At 39.1% G+C, this 27,461-nt stretch overlaps 3 protein-coding genes across 3 annotated transcripts in view; 1 reads left to right on the forward strand and 2 right to left on the reverse strand.

Moving 5' to 3' along the window:
- The window catches only part of LOC137236681 (adenosylhomocysteinase-like), a 505,973-nt gene that overhangs the window by 210,181 nt on the left and 268,331 nt on the right, over positions 1–27,461 (reverse strand). The gene's annotated exons all lie outside the window — the stretch shown is intronic.
- The window catches only part of LOC137236680 (uncharacterized), an 85,500-nt gene that overhangs the window by 57,072 nt on the left and 967 nt on the right, over positions 1–27,461 (reverse strand). The window lies entirely within an intron of this gene.
- Positions 15,046–27,461, forward strand: part of LOC137236677 (putative fatty acyl-CoA reductase CG5065) — a 176,938-nt gene continuing 164,522 nt past the window's right edge. The window contains exon 1 of the mRNA XM_067759567.1: positions 15,046–15,591. The gene's annotated coding sequence lies outside the window, so the exon portion shown is untranslated. The remainder of the gene's footprint in view (positions 15,592–27,461) is intronic.

Consider the following 27,461-nt stretch of genomic DNA (forward strand, 5'->3'; position numbering starts at 1 on the left):
GCTTCGACAAGGCTGTTTTTCGTCAATACCGTACGTATTTGGAACTCTATCCCAGCTGCAATTAGGAATAATGTAAACCAAAGCAACTACAAACATATTATTTTCAGTTATTTTTCTAGTCAACCAACTTAAACTGGGCATTTATTTTATTTTTATCTTATCTTAATCTAATTTAACCATAATTTAAAATTTAAAAAATTAAAAATTTAAAGTTTGTAGTATTGTTTTGATATGCTTGTTTTCTAGCATCTTTTATTTATTTATTTAAATGAATTATAAATTAAAAAAATTAAAAATTTAAAGTGTAGTATTGTTTTGATATGCTTGTTTTCTAGCATCTTTTATTTATTTATTTAAATGAATTATATGAATTATGTTTGTTGTACTACAAAAGACAATTTGTCTTATTGTACTAATATATTTTTTCCGAATAAATGAAATGAAAAATGAAATGAAATGAAATGATATCGGTTCGTTGGTTAAGCATGCCTGCTATATATATGAATAATTTATAATTAAATATTATCTGAACATAAAGGACGCGTTTCATTCATAGAAAAGGCGATTTGACAGAAGGTAACCGATACGGGTAACCGATAGGCCAGTTACCCGTGTTTTTGTTGTTGCATATGTTTTGGTTAGCGATAACGAAAACATAACTGATGAAGTAACTTAAAAATGTAAATAACATCGAGCGAGAAGGAATGTCGAAAACACAATAGGTAAGAGCGAGAAAGAGAGTCACACGTACACTATTTTGAGAGAGCGAATGCGTTACCTATTTCACGACAACAATGCAAAAGTCATTAAGACGATAATTGGTGAACAAGTTATTGATGACGATTAAGTAATCGATTAGGGAACGGGTACCTGTCTTGTAGGAATGTTGTCACCATAGCTCTCAACTGAGTATGTAATGTTCGGTTACACCCGAACTTAACCTTCCTTTTTGTTTTCAATAAAAGCGTTTAACTTAATTTTTTTTTTAATTATTTTATTTTTTATCTTTTAACTTAAAAATTTATTTTTATTTATTTTTTGAATATCTCAATTCTTGCGGCACCTAGTGTGAATTTTTTTACTAAAGCGGTTTCTATTTCTGTATGTTATATATGTTTTCACAATATGAGTCTAATCGGAGCACAAATACGATTTTTTGTTGTTTGGAATAATTTCTGGTAAAAGTCATGTTGAGGGGTCGACTGCTAATACACTACCAAGAATGTGAGAGGTGTCAAACGGCGCGTATTGACCTCGTCAACAATAATCCGAAGGCGGAAAAGAAAAATTCTATCTCTGGAAATATTTGCAGTTGAAGTTGGCGATACAAAAAAAAAATGGGATCATAAGTGTTTTGCGCGGATATAGTTTTGGTCTCCACGCCGCCAACGAAGAAAGGTGTTCTGCGCCGGTTTCGGAGGGACCCGCGGGTCATTTTTCGTTTTTTCGTTAATATCTTTTGAACGAGTTAACATTTTTATTTTCCGTCTTCGGATTATTAATAGTGACGTCAAGACGCGTCGTTTGACACCTCTCTCGATATTTTTCGTAGCAGTCGACCACTCAACTAAACTTTTACCCAATTTCTCTCTTCTAATTTACAAATTCTTTCGATTAAGAAAAACTTTATCACAACAATAATGATGATTAAAAATATACCTTAAGGCCTTGATCTCGTATTCGAACGCATGTCCATGCAAATCAAATAGGCCGACAAACAAAAACAAACGAAGTGATTGAGAAAAGCTATATATGCAGACGTGTTCTAAAAGAATTTCAATAGGAGAACCCTGCACTTTTTTAGTGTAGCAGAGTGTAAATATAACAAGAAAATGGATAAATTAAACAATTTCGAAAATGGTCGTGACACTGCTCTTTTGACCGATCATTTTCAAACATTTCGGAAGCCATTACTCGACGAAGAACATACGTGTCATGACAAAATTTAGTATACACAAAACTTTAATATCCAAAATTATTTCTTATAAAAGTCAAAAAAATCTAAAGCTAGATGAACGTCTGACAAAACTCAAAACTCCCTAGCCTTCAGAACACAGAATGCGATCTATATATATCTATAGAACAATTGATATTATGTTAGGATTTTAAAGTTTCTCAAGCATTCTGGTGTTGTCTTTTCGCGTGAGCGGTCGTACGCTGTCATCCTCGGTTCAACGTCAATTTTCGGCCGTTTTTGCGTTGAGTGGAAAATTAAAATAGGCCTCAAGGTTGGCTTTTGTCTTCCCTCGGGCGTTTAGGCGGAGTTAGGAGATGCAATGCTTCCCTGACCTGGAGTTAGGGAGGTTTTATACACTTCTAATAGGAATCAGTGACATTTGGAAACTGGCGTAGTGCCATGAAAAACCTAACCTTGTTTTTATATACTAAACAAAATCTGAATAAACTGAATACAATGATACAAAGAAAATTATCGAAATTAAACATAACGGGATAGTTAAAAAACATGGTGTCTAGCCACATATGGAGAACAATACACATTTATATAGAACCGAATAAATGAAAATTGAATGTCTGGCGTGGTGCCATTTAAAATATCATACGTTATATACAAAATGCGAAATGAGATGAAAGAAAATTCTAGAAAGTGAATCAAACAAATGAATAACTGGCGTGGTGCCACTTAAAATACCAAGAATACATATTGAACAAATCTTAAGTGAAATTAATAATTATATGGAAAATAACGGAATTAAATACAAGTGAATAACGGAATTGAATAAGTGATTTTAGACAACCTGGCAGTATAAGGGCTATTTTAAGCACCTTGCGATATGACGCTTGCGAATGCAGTGTCATTTATATCCAAAAAATAGTTTCTCAAGCTCATGTGGGCATTGAAGATCTTCTTGATGAAAACACCTATAGCAAATTTAAAAAATTGGAAATGGAGGAGTACATACATACACATGTCTGTATATACGAATACAGTGAAACATCCCTTGAGCGGACACTCACGCATTTGCCGATGGACCCAAACTAATTGAACGGAGATGGTCTATGGTATACTATGCCGGTACAGTAATGAAAGGATCGTACGAGCTGGTAGATCACAGTATCTTCCAGGCGGAGGTGGAAGTCCTGACCAAAGCAGCAGAGACACAAGGGCCTTGGACGCTTAATGAACAATAGCGGCTTTCGCGATATCGTCTGATAATGGTACTGCAAACCATTGCTAAGAAGTTTGTTTCTCCCCCTCCAACATATCGGGCATTGGACTACGTCTCCTTTTTGCCCTGTGTACAACATACACTCCGCTTCTTTGCGTACCACAGCACCATTAAGGTGCTAGCCCGACCCTCTCGGGAACGATTTATGTGGCCACATTAAACCTTCTGGCCATCCCCTCCCTCCGCACCCCCAAGTTCCATGAGGAGCTTGGGATCGCCAGAGCCTCGTCTGTTAGTGAAACAGTATTCGCCGCGGATAGGTGAGATTGACAATTGGGTTTAGTGAAACTATATATTGCGCTGGCAACCTGAAGGGTTGCGCTACACAGCCCCTTGAATCTGGTATTTTAGTCGCCTTTTACGACAGGCATACCTACCGCGGGTATATTCTGACCCCCTAAGTCAGAGTAAAACTAAAGTATCTGTTCCACCACACTTTAGCATTGTAGCAGCAGCGACCTTTGCTGCGACAAGACCACCGGAACTTCGGAAGGCGGCCAAGTGGGGAAAATACGCTGTTCAAATACAGCGAAATTTACCGGTGCAAGCGTCTAATCCACTCAGCTAAATAGTAGGCATAAGTCCCAATATCAGTGACACGCGGCCTGTCGTAGCAATGGCTTAGCATCCAATAGACTGTTTATTATTTTCCGGCAGATACAGTTCTTGTATGTTCTTGGAATATACCTGCCTTGAACAGCTTGTTGAAATTAAGAAAAGAGAACACTCTAAGAAAAAATCATTCCAGAATGAACGAAACAAATTCAAAATTAAGAACATTCGTTGATAAAAGCCTGTTCAGTACGATTTTTCTTAACGCGTGACCGATGGGCTCGTTTTAATAACAGTTTTTCCAAGAACAGCGGTCGTATTTTATAAGCTTGACTTAAGACAAACGTCGGCAAATAGTGAAACAATTGTTCGCACTCAATTCACACGTATTCTTATTCTCTTTAGTTTAGTAGTCCCTGTATATTATATATGTATACTAGCAGACCCGTCAGACGTTGTTCTGGTCTATCTGCATACATTAAATAAGCTTTTTTCGTCTAGCCCTGCCCTCCAGGGTATCCGGGTCCAGGTTTTGGCCAATATCTCGAGACCCTAGTCACCCAGGGGTATAAAGATTACTCTGTATTAAAGCACACATCAACAGCTTCAATTTGATACCCATAATGTAAAACAACATCGTAGTGTTATCCTGGTCCACGTTTTGGCCTATATCTCGAGACCATAGTCACCAATAGGTATGAAAACTTCCCTGTACTAAAGCACTCATCAACAGCTTTCATTTGTTATCCATATTCTATAAACACATTCTAGGGGTACCCGCGTCCACGCTTTGGCCTATATCCCGAGACCCTAGTCACCCACGGGTACGAAAAATACCCCGTATCAAATTACTCATAAACAGCTTCCATTTGATACCCATATTGGACACACATATCCCAGGATTACCCAAGTCCACGTTTTGACCTCAATACCCTAGCCAGAACGGGATAAAATGTATCCTACGTCTGTCTCCTTGTTGTAAGCTACCCCTCCACTAATTTTCAGCCAAATCTGTTCATCCGTTCTTGAGTTTTAAATAGTGTAACCAACACCACTTTCTTTTATATATATATATCACATTAGAAACTTCAAAAATAACAGCATTTCTCCATTATTTAATGGATGTCTTATACATATAAACCTTCCTCTTCAATCACTCTATCTACTAAAAAAAGCGCATCAAAATCTGTTGTGTAGTTTTAAAGGTTTGAGCATTCAAAGGGACATAGGGACAGAAAAAGCGACTCTGTTTTATACTACGTAGTGATAGTGATACATACAAAAATATCAAAAAATAAAACTTTTGTTTAAGAATTTTAAGGAAATGTTCAATATTTATAACGGAAGAGTATTTTTCGAGAGATGTATGCATTCTTAACCATTTATTATTATTTGTGTATGTACATACATATGTATGTCAAGCTGATATGAAAACACATACATACCTATAAACCTACGGCCGAAGTTAAATATTCCAGCGAATGCTATTTGTATATACGTACATACATATGTGTCGCATCATGTCTCACTCAAAAGTAATTTGCTCGCACAGTTGACACCGAACAATCACACACACAATTTTTTTGTAAAAATGTTACTTTTGTTTAAACAATTTGGCTGATATAAGAAAGGAATCAAGTACTTTTTTGATGCAGATCGAAAGTAAACATTTCAAAGTTTTACTGAAATGTAGAATTTTTTAAATCCATCCATCCGTTTATGAGTTATAGCTGTGTAAACAAAAATGTTATGATTTTTTACTACATTTTGGCAATTTGCCACGCCCCTATAATATGTACCTTCAAATTATATTAACTGTACCATATCACGTAGCTGAGCTTTCAAATGCAAAAAACCGTTTTAAAATCGGAGCATTCTGTGTGAAGTTATGTGCATACATGGCATTTAGCGACTTTATTTTATAAGATTTACTAGCAGACCCGTCAGACGTTCTTCTGCCCTAAATTTGGTTTATCTACATAAATTTTAATAAGCTTTTTCCGTCTAACTCTGCTCCCCCCCCCCCCCCCCCCCCCCCCCACTTTTTCTTAATCCTTTTATGCACTCCTCCCTCCGTCTTTTCGCTTAATCTATCTCTATCTTCGTCGCACTCTATCTCTTTCTCAGTCTCCTTCTCCTTCCATCTTTTCTCTTCTCTCAAGTTTTTCCCATTCTTCTTCATCCCTTATTGCCAGGCAAATCGAATAGGACGTACATATGTAAATAGTTATGTGAGTATTATTAATTCATGTCTTTATTTCGGCTTCGCATGCATATTTATCAGTTTTGCCAGGTTGACGCGACTAAATCGAATATCACAATGAAAATTACTTTAAAGCTCTCAGCAACAGCTTCCATTTAATATTCCTACTACACACACATTCTAGGGGCATCCGGGTCCAGTTTTTGGCCTACATCTTGAGGCCCTAGTCACCCAGCGGTATAAAAATTACTCCGTACTAAAGCACTCATCAACAGCTTCAATTTGATAACCATAATACAAAAACACATCCTAGTGTTACCGTGATCCACGTTTTGGCATATATCTCGAGACCCTTCACAAATAGGTATGAAAACTACCCTGTATTAAAGCACTCATCAACAGCTTTTATTTGTTGTTATATATCTTCAAATTATATTAACTGTACCATCTCACGTAGCTAAGCTTTCAAATGCAAAAAACCGTTTTAAAATCGGAGCATTCTGTGTGAAGTTATGTGCATACATTGCATTTAGCGACTTTATTTTATAAGATTTATATAGATAGATAGATATAGATAGTTTAGAGGTATAAAAATGTGTATTAAGGGGTGCATATCCCTGCAAAAATCGCCCGGACCAACCGAGTGCGCTATGGACCAACCGAGTGCTCCAAAATTAACCACAATTCATACAAAAAATATGGTCCAATTAACATTGCGATGTCCTAGGACTGGACCATTTACTTCAGCTCCGTATTACATCAGAGTAATCCATGGAGTACCCACAGTCCAATAAACATCGTTTAGTGATTACAATCGTTAAAAACGAGCAATGATCGGCTTACAATCCCTGCAAAAATCGCGAGTACTCCATGCATGCATGTATGGAGTACTCGCTATGGACCAACCGAGTGCTCCAAATTTACCACAATTCATACAAAAAATATGGTCCAATTAATATTGCGATGTCCTAGGATTGGACCATATCCCTGCAAAAATCGTTGGACCATGTGGTCCACTGGAGTACTTACCATTCTACTCCACTGTAATGCAGCGATGGACCAACTCATGTTTCTACACGAACATGTTGTAAGCCGATCATTGCTCGTTTTTAACGATTGTAATCACTACACGATGTTCATTGGACTGTGGGTACTCCATGGATTACTCTGATGTAATGCGGAGCTGGAGTATATGGTCCGGTCCTAGGACATCGCAATGTTAATTGGACCATATTTTTTGTATGAATTGTGGTTAATTTTGGAGCACTCGCTTGGTCCATAGCGAGTACTCCATACACGCATGCATGGAGTACTCGCGATTTTTGCAGGGATACTCCAGCTCCGCATTACATCAGAGTAATCCATGGAGTGCCCAGAGTCCAATAAACATCGTGTAGTCATTACAATCTTTAAAAACGAGCAGCGATTGGTTTATCATATGTTCGTGTAGAAACATGAGTTGTTTCATTGCTGCATTACAGTGGAGTATAATGGTAAGTACTCCAGTGAACCACATGATCCAACGATTTTTGCAGGGATATGTTCGTGTAGAAAAATTAGTTGGTCCATTGCTGCATTACAGTGGAGTATAATGGTAAGTACTCCAGTGGACCACATGATCCAACGATTTTTGCAGGGATCCTGCAAAAAATTTATCTTAGGATAAACCATTATTTTATTGATTAGAATTGGCAAAACTGAAAGAGATAATAATACTGAACGAGTTTGTCTTGTTGCGTGCTAATAAGCGAATGAACAACGCAAAACGATGCATCAAATGATGTGCGCGATTATCGCGCTCTCACTAACCCATCCGCATTTTCATTTTGCCGACGTCTGATTTAAGATTTCCCGTTCTCCTGCTTCGAGAACGATTTGAGGTCGATTTAAGAGTTTTCGTTCTCAATTGAGGAACGGTTTGTGCTTGATCATTGGTGGGAGTGGGAAGGTAATTAATAGGTACCCATTTATTTTCATTAATAATAATTTTTTTGTCATTAATAAAAAATAATAATAACAAATAAAGTTATTTGTGTAATTAAGTGGGGACTGCCCTCATTGCTTTTAAATGTATGAAAACATTTATTTGAAGTAATTTTTAATTTATAATTTTATTTAATAGTTTTGGGAAAAATATAACAACGTGACATCAGGACGCACGAGGCGACAGCTGTTTCGATTATACCTCGTAAATCTCTACAAAGCCTTTTCTTCTTTCATTACGTGGCTGAAAGCGTTTGTAACACTTCAACCATCGTAGGAGTGCGTGTTCAAATCCCACTCCCGGTGAGAAAAGGCTTTGAAGAGATTTACAAGGTATAATCGAAACAGCTGTCTCCTTGTCCGTCCTGATGTCACGTTGTTTTAATTTTTTACCAAATTATTAAATAAATTATAAAATTAACAAGTAAGGAAGGCTAAGTTCGGGTGTAACCGAACATTATATACTCAGTTGAGAGCTATGGAGACAAAATAAGGGAAATCACCATGTAGGAAAATGGACCTAGGGTAACCCTGGAATGTGGTTGTATGACATGTGTATCAAATGGAAGGTATTAAAGAGTATTTTAAGAGAGAGTAGGCCATAGTTCTATGGATGGACGCCATTTAGGGATATCGCCATAAAGGTGGACCAGGGCTGAATCTAGAATGTGTTTGTACGATATGGGTATCAAATGAAAGGTGATAATGAGTATTTTAAAAGGGAATGGGCTTTAGTTCTATAGGTGAACGCCTTTTCGAGAAATCGCCAAAAAGGTGGACCAGGGGTGACTCTAGAATATGTTTGTACGATATGGGTATCAAATGAAAGCTGTTAATGAGTATTTTGAAAGGGAGTGATCCTCAGTTCCCTAGGTGGACGCCGTTTCGAGATATCGCCATAAAGGTGGACCAGGGGTGTCTCTAGTTGTACGATATGGGAATCAAATGAAAGGTGTTACTGAGCATTTTAAGAGGGAGTGGGCATTAGGTCTATAGGTGGACGCTTTTCGAAATGTCGCCATTAGGGTGGGCCAGGGGTGACTCTAGAATGTGTTTGTATGATATGGGTATCAAATGAAAGATGGTAATGAGTATTTTAAAAGGGAGTAATCCTAAGTTCTATAGGTGGACGCCTTTTCGAGATATCGCCATAAAGGTGGACCAAGGGTGACTCTAGAATGTTTGTACGATATGGGTATCAAAAGAAAGGTGTTACTGAGCATTTTAAGAGGGAGTGGGCATGAGGTCTATAGGTGGACGCCTTTTCGAGATATCGTCATTAGGGTGGGCCAGGGGTGACTCTAGAATGTGTTTGTACGATATGGGTATCAAACGAAAGGTGTTACTGAGCATTTTAAGAGGGAGTGGGCATTAGGTCTATAGGTGGACGCCTTTTCGAGATATCGCCATTAGGGTGGGCCAGGGGTGACTCTAGAATGTTTGTACGATATGGGTATCAAACGAAAGATGTTACTGAGCATTTTAAAAGGGAGTGGGCATTAGGTCTATAGGTGGACGCCTTTTCGAGATATCGCCATTAAGGTGGGCCAAGGGTGACTCTAGAATGTGTTTATACGATATGGGTATCAAATGAAAGGTGGTAATGAGTATTTTAAAAGGGAGTAATCCTTAGTTCTATAGGTGGACGCCTTTTCGATATATCGCCATAAAGGTGGACCAAGGGTGACTCTAGAATGTTTGTACGATCTGGGTATCAAACGAAAGGTGTTACTGAGCATTTTAAGAGGGAGTGGGCATTAGGTCTATAGGTGGACGCCTTTTTGAGATATCGCCATTAGGGTGAGCCAGGGGTGACTCTAGTATGTTTGTACGATATGGGTATCAAACGAAAGGTGTTACTGAGCATTTTTAGAGGGAGTGGGCATTAGGTCTATAGGTGGACACCTTTTCGAGATATCGCCATTAGGGTGGGCCAGGGTGACTCTAGAATGTGTTTGTACGATATGGGTATCAAATGAAAGGTGGTAGTGCGTATTTTAAAAGGGAGTAATCCTTAGTTCTATAGGTGGACGCCTTTTCGAGATATCGCCATAAAGGTGGACCAAGGGTGACTCTAGAATGTTTGTACGATATGGGTATCAAAAGAAAGGTGTTACTGAGCATTTTAAGAGGGAGTGGGCATGAGGTCTATAGGTGGACGCCTTTTCGAGATATCGTCATTAGGGTGGGCCAGGGGTGACTCTAGAATGTGTTTGTACGATATGGGTATCAAACGAAAGGTGTTACTGAGCATTTTAAGAGGGAGTGGGCATTAGGTCTATAGGTGGACGCCTTTTCGAGATATCGCCATTAGGGTGGGCCAGGGGTGACTCTAGAATGTTTGTACGATATGGGTATCAAACGAAAGGTGTTACTGAGCATTTTAAGAGGGAGTGGGCATTAGGTCTATAGGTGGACGCCTTTTCGAGATATCGCCATTAGGGTGGGCCAGGGGTGACTCTAGAATGTTTGTACGATATGGATATCAAACGAAAGGTGTTACTGAGCATTTTAAGAGGGAGTGGACATTAGGTCTATAGGTGGACGCCTTTTCGAGATATCGCCATTATGGTGGGCTAGGGGTGACTCTAGAATGTGTTTGTACGATATGGATATCAAATTAAAGGTATTAATGAGGGTTTTAAAAGCGAGTGGCCCTTAGATGTATATGTGAAGGCGTTCTCGCGATATCGACCAAAATGTGGACCAGGTGATCCAGAAAATCATCTGTCGGGTACTGCTAATTTATTTATATATGCAATACCACTAACAGTATTCCTGCCAAGATTCCAAGGGCTGTTGATTTCGCCTTTTAGAACTTTTTCATTTTCTTCTACTTAATATGGTAGGTGTCACACCCATTTTACAAAGTTTTTTCCAAAGTTATGTTTTGCGTCAATAAACCAATCCAGTTACCATGTTCCATCCCTTTTTTCGTATTTGGTATGGAATTATGGCATTTTTTTCATTTTTCGTAATTTTCGATATCGATAAAGTGGGCGTGGTTATGGTCGGATTTCGGCCATTTTTTATACCAAGATAAAGTGGGTTCAGATAAGTACGTGGGCTAAGTTTAGTAAAGATATATCGGTTTTTGCTCAAGTTATTGTGTTAACGGCCGAGCGGAACGACAGACGGTGGACTGTGTATAAAAACTGGGCGTGTCTTCCACCGATTTCGCACATTTTCACAGAAAACAGTTACCGTCATAGAATCTATGCTCCTACCAAATTTGAGAAGGATTGGTAAATTTTTGTTCGACTTATGGCATTAAAAGTATTCTAGAGAAACTAAATGAAAATGGGCGGAGCCACGCCCATTTTGAAATTTTCTTTTATTTTTGTATTTTGTTGCATCATATCATTTCTGGAGTTGAATTTTGACTTAATTTACTTACATACAGTAAAGATATTAAATTTTTTGTTAAAATTTGAATTAAAAAAAATTTTTTTTTAAAAAGTGGGCGTGTTCTTCATCCAATTTTGCTATTTTTTATTTAGCACATATAGAGTAATAGGAGTAACGTTCCTGCGAACTTTCATCATGATATCTTCAACGACTGCCAAATTACAGCTTGCAAAACTTTTAAATTACCTTCTTGTAAAAGTGGGCGGTGCCACGCCCATTGTCCAAAATCTTACTAATTTTCTATTCTGCGTCATAACGTTAACCCATCTACCAAGTTTCATCGCTTTAACCGCCTTTGGCAATGAATTATCGCACTTTTTCGATTTTTCGCAATTTTCGATATCGAAAAAGTGGGCGTGGTTATAGTCCGATATCGTTCATTTTAAATAGCGATCTGAGATGAGTGCTCAGGAACCTACATACCAAATTTCATCAAGATACCTCAAAATTTACTCAAGTTATCGTGTTAACGGACGGACGGACGGACGGACGGACGGACGGACATGGCTCAATCAAATTTTTTTTGGATCCTGATTATTTTGATATATGGAAGTCTATATCTATCTCGATTCCTTTATATATGTACAACCAACCGTTATCCAATCAAACTTAATATACTCTGTGAGCTCTGCTCAACTGAGTATAAAAATTGCTTGAAATAAATGTTTTCATACATTTAAATCAATACGGGCAATCCCCGATTAACTCATACAAACAGACCACATTTGGTTAATTCGTTGTAGTTCTATAAATAGAACAAAAACAGCAACAATACCAAGTTTCTCTGAAACCGCCTTACCAACATGCATAACTTCAACACGTAATTACATACGAATTATGTGATGTGTAGAAGATAATAGAGGCAAAAAAAGGCAATTGGGAGAAAGGACGCCTTTTCAAGATATCGCCATAACGGTGGACCAGGGGTGATTCTAGAATGTGTTTGTACGATATGGGTATCAAGTGAAAGGTGTTAATGAGTATTTTAAAAGGGGTGGGCCTTAGTTTTATAGGTGGACGGACGCCTTTTCGAGATATCGCCATAAATGTGGACCAGGGGTGACTCTTAAATGTGTTTGTACGATATGGAAATCAAATGAAAGGCGTTTACGAGTATTTTAAAAGGGAGTGGGCCTTAGTTCTATAGGTGGACGCCTATTCGAGATATCGCCATAAAGGTGGACCAGGGGTGACTCTAGAATTTGTTTGTACGATATGGGTATCAAATGAAAAGTGTTAATAAGTATTTTAAAAGGGGTGGGCCTTAGTTTTATAGGTGGACGGACGCCTTTTCGAGATATCGCCATAAATGTGGACCAGGGGTGACTCTAGAATGTGTTTGTACGATATGGAAATCAAATGAAAGGCGTTTACGAGTATTTTAAAAGGGAGTGGACCTTAGTTCTATAGGTGGAAGCCTTTTTGAAATATCGCCATAACGGTGGACCAGGGGTGATTCTAGAATGTGTTTGTACGATATGGGTATCAAATGAAAGGTGTTAATGAGTATTTTAAAAGGGGTGGGCCTTAGTTTTATAGGTGGACGGACGCCTTTTCGAGATATCGCCATAAATGTGGACCAGGGGTGACTCTTAAATGTGTTTGTACGATATGGAAATCAAATGAAAGGCGTTTACGAGTATTTTAAAAGGGAGTGGGCCTTAGTTCTATAGGTGGACGCCTATTCGAGATATCGCCATAAAGGTGGACCAGGGGTGACTCTAGAATTTGTTTGTACGATATGGGTATCAAATGAAAAGTGTTAATAAGTATTTTAAAAGGGGTGGGCCTTAGTTTTATAGGTGGACGGACGCCTTTTCGAGATATCGCCATAAATGTGGACCAGGGGTGACTCTAGAATGTGTTTGTACGATATGGAAATCAAATGAAAGGCGTTTACGAGTATTTTAAAAGGGAGTGGACCTTAGTTCTATAGGTGGAAGCCTTTTTTAAATATCGCCATAAAGGTGGACCAGGGGTGACTCTAGAATTTGTTTGTACGGTAAGGGTATCAAATGAAAGGCGTTTACGAGTATTTTAAAAGGGAGTGGGTCTTAGTTCTATAGGTGGACGCCTATTCGAGATATCGCCATAAAGGTGGACCAGGGTTGACTCTAGAATGTGTTTGTACGATATGGGAATAAAATGAAAGGAGTTAATATTTATTTAAAAGGGAGTGGGCCTTAGTTCTATAGGAAGACGCCTTTTTAAGATATCGCCATAACGGTGGACCAGGGGTGACTCTAGAATGTGTTTGTACGATATGGGTATCAAATGAAAGGTGTTAATGAGTATTTTAAAAAGGAGTGGGCCTTAGTTCTATAGGTGGACGGACGCCTTTTCGAGATATCGCCATAAAGGTGGACCAGGGGTGACTCTAGAATTTGTTTGTACGATATGGGTATCAAACGAAAGGTGTTAATGAGTATTTTAAAAGGGAGTGGGCATTAATGAATGATGAAGACAAGCATCACAAGGGTTGCTGCTGTTAAATTTTTTAAGTATTAAAAATTTTTTTTCTTTACATATAATTTTTAATTTAATTTCTTAACATTTTTGTTTTGTTTTGTTAATTTCTTAACATTTTGGGCGTATTTTAGTAGTCAAGTGCTAAAGCAGAGAATTAAAAAAGTTTTAATTTTTTTCATCTTTATTTCTAAATAATGGCCACTATGAATAAACAGCGTGAATTTCGCCCGGCATTGTGTTTTAAGTAGACGAAATGTCTGGGCGTAATTTGAAAAATGTCATCGCCCGACGCGGTGTATATCGTCGTCGCTCGGCATTGTGTTTCAAGCATTAGTTCTTTTCAAGATATCGCCATAAAGGTGGACCAGGTGACTCTAGAATTTGTTTGTACGATATGGAAATCAAATGAAAGGTGTTAATGAGTACTTTAAAAGGGAGTGGGCCTTAGTTCTATAGGTGGACGCCTTTTCGAGATATAGCCATAAAGTGGGAACGGGCTGACTCTAGAATGTGTTTGTACGATATGGGAATCAAATGAAAGGTGTTAATGAGTATTTTTAAAGGGAGTGGGTCTTAGTTCTATAGGTGGACGCCTATTCGAAATATCGCAATAAGGGTGGACAAGGTGTGACGCCAGAATTTGTTTGTAAAATATGGGTATGAAATGAAAGGTGTTAATGGGTATTTTAAAAGGGAGTGACCTTCTGACCTTCCAATCTGGTTGTAAATCGCGGAAGGCTTTTAATCGTGTTTTTTCTCTTTTTTCTATGTCTAATATTTGTGCATGGTCAAAATCCGCTGTATGGTTACTCTTTGTAAGGTGCCGTGCGAGAGCCGTTGTCATCTTCTTATTTTTCGCATCTGTTCTGTGTTCATTTAGCCGTATACCCAGTTGTCGTTTTGTTGTGCCTATATAGTATTGATCACATTTTTCACCCACTTTGCCATTACATTTTATTTGATATACTACATTGTTCTGTTGCTCTTTTTCCACCGGATCCTTTGTTTTTGTAAAAATATTTCTTAGAGTGAAGTTTGGCTTGTGTGCATAGTTCACATTTTTAATTTGCATTATTTTATGCAGATTTTGGTTGTCTGTTAAATCCGGGATAAATGTTACTCCGATGTATTTTTGGTGAATGTAACAAATAAAATTCGCGAAGATAAAAAGGAAACACAAAAATCCGATGAAATTCACCAAAAATACATCGGAGTAACATTTATCCCGGATTTAACGGACAACCAAAATCTGCATAAAATAATGCAAATTAAAAATGTGAACTATGCACACAAGCCAAACTTCACTCTAAGAAATATTTTTACAAAAACAAAGGATCCGGTGGAAAAAGAGCAACAGAACAATGTAGTATATCAAATAAAATGTAATGGCAAAGTGGGTGAAAAATGTGATCAATACTATATAGGCACAACAAAACGACAACTGGGTATACGGCTAAATGAACACAGAACAGATGCGAAAAATAAGAAGATGACAACGGCTCTCGCACGGCACCTTACAAAGAGTAACCATACAGCGGATTTTGACCATGCACAAATATTAGACATAGAAAAAAGAGAAAAAACACGACTAACTTTGGAGAGCTTAAGAATACAACAAAAAATACACCAGGTTATGAATTTCAAAGAGGACGCTAACAATATAAGCAACATCTATACCGCAGTTGTACAAAGAGCAAAGAAACAATCGCAAATCAGTGCTACTTGATAATATGTAAATATGTGTGTGTGTTTTTAAACTGTGATATTACAATTAGTTAAACAATCAATGTAAGTAACAATTGTCAAGATTAAATTTTCATGTTTATTGTTGGATAAAGTAGTTAATGTTTATATATTTGATATATTTTCAAATAAAAACAGCTTTCTGATGATGACGTAGTAAGCGTCGAAACGCGTCAAAGAATACAAAAACAACAAAGTACACTTATTAAAACGACCATAAAAGCTCTACCCAGCAAACCATAAAGATTTATACATTTCAATAAATTCACTCAGAAAATTTTTATTGTCCATTTTACTTTTCCGCGCACGTCTGTTCCTTTCAGAAATTACTACGATTATGAGCTATTTCGGCAAACACAACCATACACGACAGAAAAGGTCGCATAAACATGACATAACGGGAATGTTCGCGGAAATGTTCGTGTCGTGTATTTGGCGCTTTACTTAATGGGCTTTTAACCATAGTACAGGTTTACAAGTATGATATGTATGAGAAGGAAACAATTCCTTTCTCTTTCTAACACACTGCCGTTTGACACTTCGGTCAGTGTCAAACTATTGTGGAACTCAGTGGAACATGCGTTTGACACTGAACGAAGCGTCAAAATTACCGAGGTTGCTGTCGTGGAAAGCGACGGAGGGAAACAAAAAAAGGAGCGGAATATCAGATATGGGTTGCTGTGATGGTAAATTTTTTTGAACAATTATACAAAAGTCTTGAATTAGCGTATCTGAGGACGCGTGGTTATTCCAGCATTAAGAATACAAACACGTGTGCTAAGTTTTTCTAGCCCTTCAAAAGTTCTCCGCGAAAAACAATTGGAAACCGAGGTGGACTGCAATAACCCGTCCAAAAATGTGGAAAGAGAAATGAAAAGACGCGTTTTGTCCTTTAATCAATACCCTAAAGGCGAAAAAGTATTCGAATTATTGGAAGCGAGGCAAAAGCGTCTATTAATACCTCCCCCGACGGTTTTGGTCGTGTTTTAGCAATCGTCCCCTGTAATAAAGTATTACAATTTGTTAATTAAAATTGTCCAAAACACATGAATTTTAAGGAGAGATGTAATTAAGTGCTCGTTTGAAAGTAAATAAGGATATTTCTTTGTAATTTTACAATACAAATTTTACGCAGCTTTCGTTAGCAGCTACTACACTTTTCTTGGACCTAAGAAGTACAACAGTGCCAAATAGCATCCACAAAAACCGAACAAGAAAAAGCATTTTATCAGGTGAGCGTGACTGTGTATGTGCGTGCTGGTACATATCCTACTTGTAGACCTGTACTATGCTTTTAACAGTTTAAATGGTTATGGCCGTCCAACAATGCGCGCCAGTCGCTCCTTCTCTCTGCCAACCGGTGCCAATTGGTCACACCAAGGGAGTTTAAATCGTTTTCCACCTGGCCCTTCCTGCGTACGCAAACAGCACGATGTGTTTCAAACGTAAAAATTAATATACATACATATGTATGTAGGTGTTTGCTCACACTTTGTCTGCTTACGAGGAGTTCCCGTCCGTCCCAGAGAGGGTTCAATGCCCGCCGATAATAGGTGCGTGCCAGCTCAGTAGAGGGTTCTTGTCCCATTTTATAGCAAATACCCGTTCGCATCCGACCAAGGTAGTGTCCGCCTAACGAAGGGCAATTTTTTCTTAAAGCTGTACCTAAAACTAGGTGCATGAAAAACGGTCCGCCCAAGTGCAGTGTTCGTCTAATAGAGGTGTCCGTTAGGAGAGGTTTCTCTGTATTTGTATGTAATGACATCCTTAAATCCGCAGTATTGTTTTGAAAACTGAAAAATCCAGTTAATGGGGTTAACTCATGAATGCGGCCGAAAACCTGCTAAGTTTCACTTTCATATACTTAATATAAGCATGTACAATATACATAAGTATGCATGTACGTACATATGTGTGTTAAATCAAGGAGTAAACACTTAACCAGTTTCTTTTTCACATTTTCAAGTTGCTCTGTACCATGTAAGTATGTACACTGACCCCAATTATTATTATTTTTGGCATAAATGCAGCTTTCAAGGCCAAATATTTAACCAATCAGTCCCTACAAACTGTGTTTTCGGTTACATTGAGCATATTGTATGTACCCTCGTACGTTCTCGTATACATATTGTGACGAATATTAGTGACGCTAAGTGATACTCACATTACTAATCTGAAACTAAGTAAATAAAATGTATCAAAATATTACACTCTAATAATCTAATCTAATAATTAGAGACTTAAACACCAAGTTAACAGAACTGTTTTTAAAATCATTTAACTCAAGTTAGGATATAATTGCTTTAACCGAAACCTGGCTTAAACCCCATGTTTTTAACTCAGAGATCCTCTGTAATGACTACCAAATATATCGAAATGACCGCCTGAACAGAGTTGGAGGTGGAGTTCTGCTTGATGTACACTCTTCAATACCATCTGAAGAGATTAGCGTACCCGCCACCGATACAACTGAGTTCTTGTGCATACGCACGCAACTAGCAAATAGCCACATTTATTTGGCCATCTGTTATATCCCGCCATCTTCTGAACTGCCCGTTTATATACATCACATTTCCTTGCTAAAAACTGCTAATTCGATGCTAACGCCTTCCGATTCAATTATTTTCTTGGGTGACTTCAATATGCCGCACATATGAGCCGTTTATTTTGAAAGAGGCATAAGTCATTTCATGTCGTTTAGGTTTAGTGGTAATTTGTTTATATCTCTCCTCGCCTCCAGTTTTTTAGAGTCCAATATCCAAAAGATGCAATTCTTATTATTATTTTATAATTGTAGAACCATCTATATATGCATTCGTTCAAAAATAACAATGCATTTAAGACCATGAGTTGGAAATGACTTATGCAACTTTCAAAATAATCGGCACATATCATGGTGCATCTCTGACTTTAATATCGTACCAGTTTCGTCAAAGTCTTCCAACAATGAATTTCTAGGCGGAATGTCTGAGCTGTGCCTCCAACAAATCAACACCCAATCGAATAAATTCGGAAGAGTATTTCGCGTTTCCCAAGGCAGTCTGTACCGGAGCGACTCGGGATTTTTTCCGACCAAGGACTGTCATTTCAGTGTGACCCCATTTAATTTGTTTCGTCCCTCCCACAAATTGTCATCCTCCCAGCAGCTCCTTGCAGCAGGACTGCTCCATACTCTCTTACTCCGGGAAGGCATCGAATCCAATCCGGGTCCGTCTCCTGACCCCGGTTCTGAGAAATGGTTTTGCTGCATCTGCCGGAAAAGAATCTTTTTAGAACGGTCATACTCTGTTCAGTGTGTCTCGCGCAAGGGATGGTTGCATCGGACAGGTTGTTCTGGGCTTGATCCCAAAACCCGACGTCCACGTAACTTTTATAAATCTTTTGTGGATCTTTGCTGTTCACGCCCAAGGGCGTCCCGTAGTCTACGCCTAAGCGCCCCCCCCCCCACTACCTTCCAGCAGCCCCGCTGCTCAGCAAGCTACAACAAGTACCCGCTGCTGCTCGCGCCCCACGGCGCCAACAACTCAAACAGCTGATACCATTCATAACTACTACCTTCGTAGTAGAGTTGGTAGCAATGCTGAGCATCAGCCCCTGCCCCCGTCTTCTCCCCCCCCCCCCCCCCCCCCCCCTCTTTTCCAGCAGCAATCGTGCAGGTCAGGGAAACAGACTCTTAGTCCCTACCTCCGTTTGCACCTTCTGCCAGCACAGAATATATAGGTTTGCGACATCCGTCCAATGCAGCTCCTGCCTTGGTTGGTGCCACTTTCCTAGATGTTATGGTCTCTGCGACGGCAACCCCCCGACGGATTTCATCGCGCCATGTTGCCAGGTCGCAAACCCAAACCATCCGGGTACCCCAATGCTTGCCCAAGGACGCCCAGTCCCAGGGCCACAACAGCAGTTGCGTCCTGGCCTTCCACAACCCAAGCGTAGTCACCCGTCACTTACCCCCAGAGTGGCGGCGTCTCCCCTTATGCACTTCAGAATTCTGCAGTTAAACTGTAATGGACTAACTGTGAAGATTACGGAGATAGTCGATTTCATGAAGCGGCACAACATCCGCATTGCTGCGATTCAAGAGACTAAACTCACAGCAAGATCTGCATTGCAGACCTGCTCTGGGTATAATGTCCACAGGAAAAACCGCGAGAGCGGAAATGGAGGCGGCCTCGCGTTTATCATATACCACTCTGTGCAATATTATATATTTGATCCTGGCATCGACCGCAGGGACAATGTCTTAGAGCGTCAAGGCCTATCTGTCCGGTCAGGCGATGCAAACCTAGAAATCATCAACATCTACATCCCTCCTGCCACCTGTTGCCCCAGTGGATACCGCCCTAATATCAGGGCCTTACTCACTGGCAACAACCGCATTATCTTAGGCGATTTCAATGCCCATCATGATCTATGGCATTCAAACTTGCGGGCGGACAGTAGGGGTGAGATGTTGGCGGATCAAATAGAAGAAATTCCTATGTAAAATCACCCCTGATTCCGAAAATAAAGATTATTTTTAATTCTATTGTAACTTTTTTGAGATATTGACGAATAACCGTTTTTTCAAAAAAAAAAAAAAAAAAAAAACAAATAGGCACTTAACCATATATCTTGATCGAGCAATTCCAAAATCGTTTAAAGCTTTTAAAGGGTAATAAAATTTGCTATAAACTGTGCATACAATCCTTTTTGCTAGGCCCTGCAGATTCAAAGATAACGAACAATCATTACGGAGTTTTTCAATTTTTTTTTTTTACAAAAATATAAAATAATTTGTATTTTGCGTGGAATTTCCTAGTAATTGTTGTAATAGACTGGGTCGATTTGCTAACCGATATCGCGTCATCGATTTTTCGATAGGATTTGGGCTCAGGAAATAAACGCATACCAAAAAAAAATAATTTTCGAGCCTGCGAAATTTAATTTTTTTGACTTTTTTCGACTTTGATTTTTAAGTTTTTTCATTACCTACTAAACAAATTTTCATTTGATTGTAAAATTTGCATGTACACCCTGTCCGACCCAAAAATGTTCACTAAAAACGTTGTCGATAACAGTTTTTGTGGAAAAAATGTTGTATATTGTTTTATATTGGTCAGAAAAAAATCTGACAAATCAAAATCGAAAAAAGTCAAAAAAATGAAATTTCGCAGGCTCGAAAATTATTTTGGGTATGCGTAGTGGAAATTTTTTCCTGAGCCCAAATCCTATCGAAAAATCGATGGAACGACATCGGTTAACTTTCGTCCATACAAATCGACCCACCCTGATATATACATACTAGCTATTTGGGTATAATTTAAAAGAAGATATACACATACATATGTCATGTATTTTTTCTGCTACGAAGGTACTACCCCCTGTTGTAGGAAATGCAAACACTTTTAAATTCGATTTATTAATGAACAACTTTGAAAGAAAACAAAACGCAAAACGATAACAATTCAAATAACATTAGGTACTTAAGTAAATCGACTGCTGAGTCTTATATAACTCTATTTAAAAACGCTTTTCAAAAAGCCCCACCTAAAAACTCTTCAAAAACACCCTACATCAGATTTTTTTTTCGGAAACGCCCCATCTCAGAATTTATCATAGCTCAAAACGTATTGAATTTATACCGAGATGAAACAAATTTTGAAATAGGGCGTTCTTCAATAAAATTTTCAGGTAGGATGTTTTTGAAAAGAACTTTGAGGCAGTCCGTTTTTCAAAAGAATTTTGAATAGGGTGCTATTGCACTCAGCAGTCGAAATTGGATTGTAGAACGTAAAAAATTAATACATAAAATAATGTATATTTTTCTCATTAATTAAAAACTTCCGGGAATACAACATCCTTTGTTTTATTATCATTTCCAGGAATGAGAAAACTTTGGTTCTGTGCGAAACCACTTCACTACGAAGGCCTATGCCAACATAACTAAATGTTTGCCCTTGCGACTTATTAATTGTAATCGCAAAACAAATTCTCACAGGAATTATTGGCAAACCAATTTTAAGGCGTAGTTCATATGGTGGTAGCCCGGATGGGTTGAGAGAATTAAGAAACTCCGTTGGATAGTGAATAACGTCTTCTTTATCTGCTACTTCATCAAAAGAATTATACATTTTGTACTCTGTTGTCAATCTTTCACAAACAGCTTTATTAATTTCGGCTGCTGCTAAGTTCGTTGAAGTGACAATAGCTCGCTCATATAACCACTTGGAGTGCTTGTGTTGCAAATTAGCAATATCTGGATATACTTAATCAATAAGTTCTTCAATTGTTCTGACGCAGGTTCCTACGATCTCTGGCATTGCTATAGAACCATTGCTAGTTATAGCCTTGCAGCCGTTGCTTATTTTTAGTATGAAATCTGCAAAATGATTAGAAGACGTTCTGCACAATAAACGGAGACGCCCCCACACGTATGGTAGGAAGCTGTCACAGCTCGCCAGATATCTCAATCGTGAGCGCAGAACTCGTAAACTGCGTCAACTGGCAGCCGATGGTAACATTGACATCCGACCACCTGCCCATACTTATTTCGCTCGAGCGTACCGCCGACTTCATCGTCACTGAAAAACGCACTTTCATAAACTTTAAAAAAGGAAAGTGGGAAGAATATAATTCCTTTACAGACAACCGCTTTGCTGCCCTCCCTGTCCCGACTGATGCCCGTCAAGGGGAGCGTGCCTTCCGTAAAGTCATTGCATCCGCCTCGGCACGTTTCATTCCCGCCGGGAGAATTCCCGAAATCCGACCAACTACCCGGTGGAGGCCGCAAACTTAGCGAGAGAACGTGACCTTATAAGACAGCTTGATCCAGGCGACCCCCAAATAAGGGATATAAACCAACGCATCAGATTGCTTGTGGATGAACACAAGCGGGCGAAATGGGAGGAGCACCTAAGAGGTTGTAACCTCTCTACCGGTGTGGGTAAACTTTGGTCCACCGTAAAGTCCCTATCGAATCCGGCTAAGCACAAAGACAAAGTTTCCATCGCCTTTGGCGACAAGGTGCTGTCGGATGCGAAAAAATGCGCGAGCGCTTTCTGCCGACAATATATAATGCATCCTACGGTCGACAAAGATAGACGGAGAGGCAATAGACACGCACATAAACACAAATTCAGCGCGTCACCAATCCCCATCACCGCTAAAGAGGTTGAGGACGCCATTGGTCGTGCTAAACCATCCAAAGCAGTGGCCCCAGACGGCATAGCCATGCCGATGCTTAAAAGCTTAGGGAAAGAGGGTTTCAAATATTTAGCGCATGTCTTCAACCTGTCTCTTTCCACCTTTGTCATACCCGAGAAATGGAAAATGGCCAAGGTGGTCCCGCTACTAAAGCCTGGGAAACCAGCTAACATAGGTGAGTCGTATCGTCCGATATCTCTCCTATCGCTAGTGGCAAAGACGCTTGAAGCCATTTTGCTCCCTTACTTCCAAGCAAATTTGCAGCTAGCCTCTCATCAGCATGGCTTCAGAAAACTCCATAGCACTACCACCGCGCTGAATGCCATTGGCACCCAGATAAATTGCGGTTTAAATCAATACCCCCCACCATAGAACAGTACTCGTAGCGCTAGACCTATCAAAAGCTTTTGATACGGTCAACCATGGCTCGTTACTGTAAGACTTGGAAGGGTCTACCCTTCCCCCATGTCTTAAAAGATGGACCGCAATTTACCTGGGTGGTCGGCAGGCATCGGTGCAATTTAGAAAGGAAACATCAAAACCAAGGAGAATTAAACAAGGGGTGCCACAGGGTGGTGTCCTATCCCCACTTTTGTTTAATTTCTACATATCTAAGCTACCTTCACCACCGGAAGGAGTCACAATCGTTTCCTACGCCGATGACTGCGCAATAATGGCCACAGGCCCAGGCCCAAAGATCGATGCGCTATGCAATAAAATAAAGGCCACCTCCCTGATCTCTCCAGTTTTTTCGCCTCGCGAAACCTGGCATTATCACCGACTAAATCTTCCGCGACCTTATTTACAACATGGACGTCCCAAATGTCGACCATTTTGAACATCCACGTCGATGGCACTACGCTACCGACTGTCCTACACCCCAAAATCTTGGGTGTGACGTTTGATCAGGATCTACAGTTTGGTGAGCACGCAGCCGCAATTGTTCCGAGAATTCAGAGCCGTAACAAAATCCTCAAATCCCTCGCTGGCAGTACCTGGGGAAAAGATAAAGAAACGCTCAGGACTACATACAAAGCAATTAGCCAGCCGATTACGTGCTACGCGTCACCCATATGGTCGCCAAGCCTAAAAATTACCCACTGGAAAAACTACAGGCCTGCCAAAATACTGCTCTCAGAATCGCCACGGGCTGTCTTCTTATGTCCCCAGAACACCATCTGCATAATGAGGCGAGAATACTCCCCATCAGGGAGAGAAATGAGATGCTGACCAAACAGTTCCCGTCGAATACCCAGAAACCTGGCATCCCAACAGACATCTGATTGATGAACCAGCACCGCCTAGGGGCTTGAGGAGTCATCTCCGTAAGCATTTTGAGGAAATACGGCACCTGAGAACCCAGCCGTATGAAGTGAAAAAACACAAGCAGGTCCTTGGTGAACTCCATAAACAGGCGTCGGACCTTTATGCCGGGAATTGCCTGGTGAATCCAGTATTTAAAGAAAAGTATCCAAAACTCGCGGAAGAGGAACGCATACTCCCCAGGGAAACGCGTGTCACTCTTGCTCAACTACGTTCTGCATACTGTAACAGGTTAAACTCTTACCTATCAAGAATCAACCCCGACATACAAAATGTATGCCCCGCTTGCAATGTGTCCCAACCATGACACGAACCATCTCTTTAATTGTAATGTGGAACCATGGAACCCCTTTCCTTATGGTCCACCCCTGTTGAAACGGCAAGTTTCCTTGGACTCCCGTTGGAGGATATTGATGACAATTTGTGATCGGTCGCGGCTATTAGGTGGGGCAAGCATTACTACAACAACAACAACAGTATTAGATTTAGCCTTTGTGGATGATGACTCGAAATATTCCATTAGTCGATGCGAACCCATTATTGAACCTGAAGATGCTTACCACCCTGCTCTCAAAATAGTTTACGAAGTTGTAAGTAATGCTTGTAACAGCGGCAATAAACGATACAACTCCAGTTATCGCTTTGACTTTGCGAAGGCCAATTTCAAAAAATTAAATCGTGATCTATCTCCTCGAATAGTGTGGCTAATATTTAATGCTTTCTTAAAAAATGTACTGCAAACATCTATCAGCCGCTAACAGATTTATTTAATTTATCTTTAATTTATGGAGTGTTCCCAACAATGTGGAAGGAATCTTTTCTTATCTCGCTTCATAAAAATTGAAGCAGGTCTTCAATAGAAAACTACCGGGGCATAGCAAAGTTATCCGCTATTCCGAAGTTATTAGAGGCTATTGTTACCCATCACCTAACATTCTCTATTTCCCCCATAATTGCAAGCTCGCAACATGGGTTCTGTAAGGGCAAATCACCTATCACCAATTTACTAGAATTTACCATCCACGTTTCTAATGGATTTAGAAAAGGAATTCACACTGATGTAATTTACACCGACTTCAGTAAAGCTTTCGACAAAGTATCACACCCATTAATTATACATAAGCTGGGTCAACTCGGTTTTCAACCCCGTCTTATATGTTGGATTTCTTCGTATCTTGGTAATCGTGCGCAAAAAGTAATCTTTAAAAATAGACTTTCTGGGGTCATTAATGTTTCTTCTGGTGTTCCTCAGAGCAGCCATCTTGGTCCGATTCTGTTCTTGTTGTTCATAAACGATATACCTAATACAATTAAATACTTAAAAATCTTGATGTACGCAGACGATGTAAAACTTTTCAAATCATGTGCCTCGGTTGAGGAACATTCCTTTCTTCAAATAGATTTAAATCACTTGGTTACCTAGTGCAATGTAAATTATATGCCGCTCAATCTCAAAAAATGTAAATTCATGTGTTTTTCTCGGAGAATTTCGCCACCAGCTTCATATACAATTATCAACTATAGTCTAGAAACTGTAAATAATTTTATTGACTCCGGAGTCATGATGGATTGCAAACTTAGTTTCAATCTTCATATTAATGCTACAGTGAATAAAGGCGAAGGTGTTTTTGCATTTGTTAAACGGTGGTCAAAAGAATTTAACGACCTTTACATAACTAAAGCACTTTTTACAACATTAGTTAGGCCAATATTAGAATACGGCTCAATAATTTGGAATCCGCGTTATTAAGTCCATGCACACAGTCTCGAATCAATACAAAAACCATTTTTACTATTTGCCTTAAAACATTTTCAATGGGACTCTTTAATTAATCTTCCACCTTATAATAATCGATTAAAGCTTATCAATCTTCCAACTCTTGCTAGTCGAAGGGAAATGCTTGGTGAAATATTTATGACAAAACTCTTAAATGGATCAATTTCGAGCCCATTTCTTCTGAATGAAGCGAACTTTGACGTTCCTCTCGGAAATCGAGACACTTCAAACCTCTTCTGCTGAAACAATGTAGAACGAATTTCGAACAAAATGAACCTTTTCGGCGTTTATGCCAAAATTATAACTCTCACTCAAACACATTTGATAGCTCGGACTCCCTTTTCTCTATAAAGAAGATTGTTCTCACCTCTCTTAATAACTAATGTATAATACGTTTGCTTCTGTTCTCTTTAAGTATTACGCTTGGCTGATGAAACCTCTTTTGTAGCTGAGCAGTCTCAGATCGCGAGGCTTGACAAACCGCTGCCAATCAAAGGCTAAAGCAAGCTGCCACACTTGTATGTACGTAAACAAATTAATCATTATGTCCATACAAGCAGCGGAGAGACACGCACAAACACATGCATATATCTGAGATACACCCAAAAGTAGGCAATCATCGGTGCAAGTATCACTCACATATACACACGCATATGAGATGCTATAACGTGCATCTGTAGTTATAGCTGGTAACTAAGTTAAATTCTAGAAACGCCAAGAAGTATGCGAACGAGGAAATCGAAGAGTATAAAAGAGCGCAGCTGAGGCATGGAAATTAGTTTGATTTAAGCACGCTATCTGTTGAGAAGCAGAAGAGTTATAGTGAAAGTAGTCTAATAAAGACCATTTTGCATAATTGAATATTGGAGTTATTTATTCAGCAATTTAGCGACACGAATGTTAGTAGAAGGTGTGAAATAAGCGGGGAATTCGTTACAATATGTATATTAAGCTGGGCCGATTTATTAACCTATATCGCGCCATCGATTTTTCGATAGGTTTTGGGCTCAGGAAAAAAAATTTCCACTAAGCATACCCAAAAAAATTATTTTCGAGCCTGCAAAATTTGAGTTTTTTGACTTTTGTTCTTTGATTTTTAAGGTTTTTTTCATGACCTACTTAACAAGTTTTCGTTTGATTTTAAAATTTTCATGTATACCCTGTCCGACTCAAAATTGTCCGCTAAAAACCTTGGCGATAACAGTTTTTTGAAAAAAAGAATATTTTTTGGGTTTTGAGGAGTGTTTTGGTGAAAAAATTTATTTTTTCGCCATTTTTTTAAGGGTTTCTTCAGAAACGTACAAAAGTGTTGCCGATGAAAACGAATTTGTCTCATAGTTCCTATCCCACTTAAAGTTATGCGATAAAAACGTTGGCATTAACAGTTTTTTAAAAACAAATTTTTTTTTTGTTTTCTGGGACTTGTTTTGGGCTAAATCGATTTTTTTCATTTTCAAGGCTTCAAATCATTTTTTATGTATATATTTCCGTTAGACCCACCAATAAGTATACTAAAATGAGCAGGGGACGAGCTTAGTTGATTTAGTCATGTCCGTCTGTACGTCCGTCCGTCCGTTTGTCCGGCCGTCTGTCCGTTTGTTTGAACGCAAACTAGTCCCTCAATTTTTGA

This window comes from Eurosta solidaginis, chromosome 1 (genome assembly GCF_040869045.1).
Source record: "Eurosta solidaginis isolate ZX-2024a chromosome 1, ASM4086904v1, whole genome shotgun sequence".
Classification (NCBI taxonomy): Eukaryota; Metazoa; Arthropoda; class Insecta; order Diptera; family Tephritidae; genus Eurosta; species Eurosta solidaginis.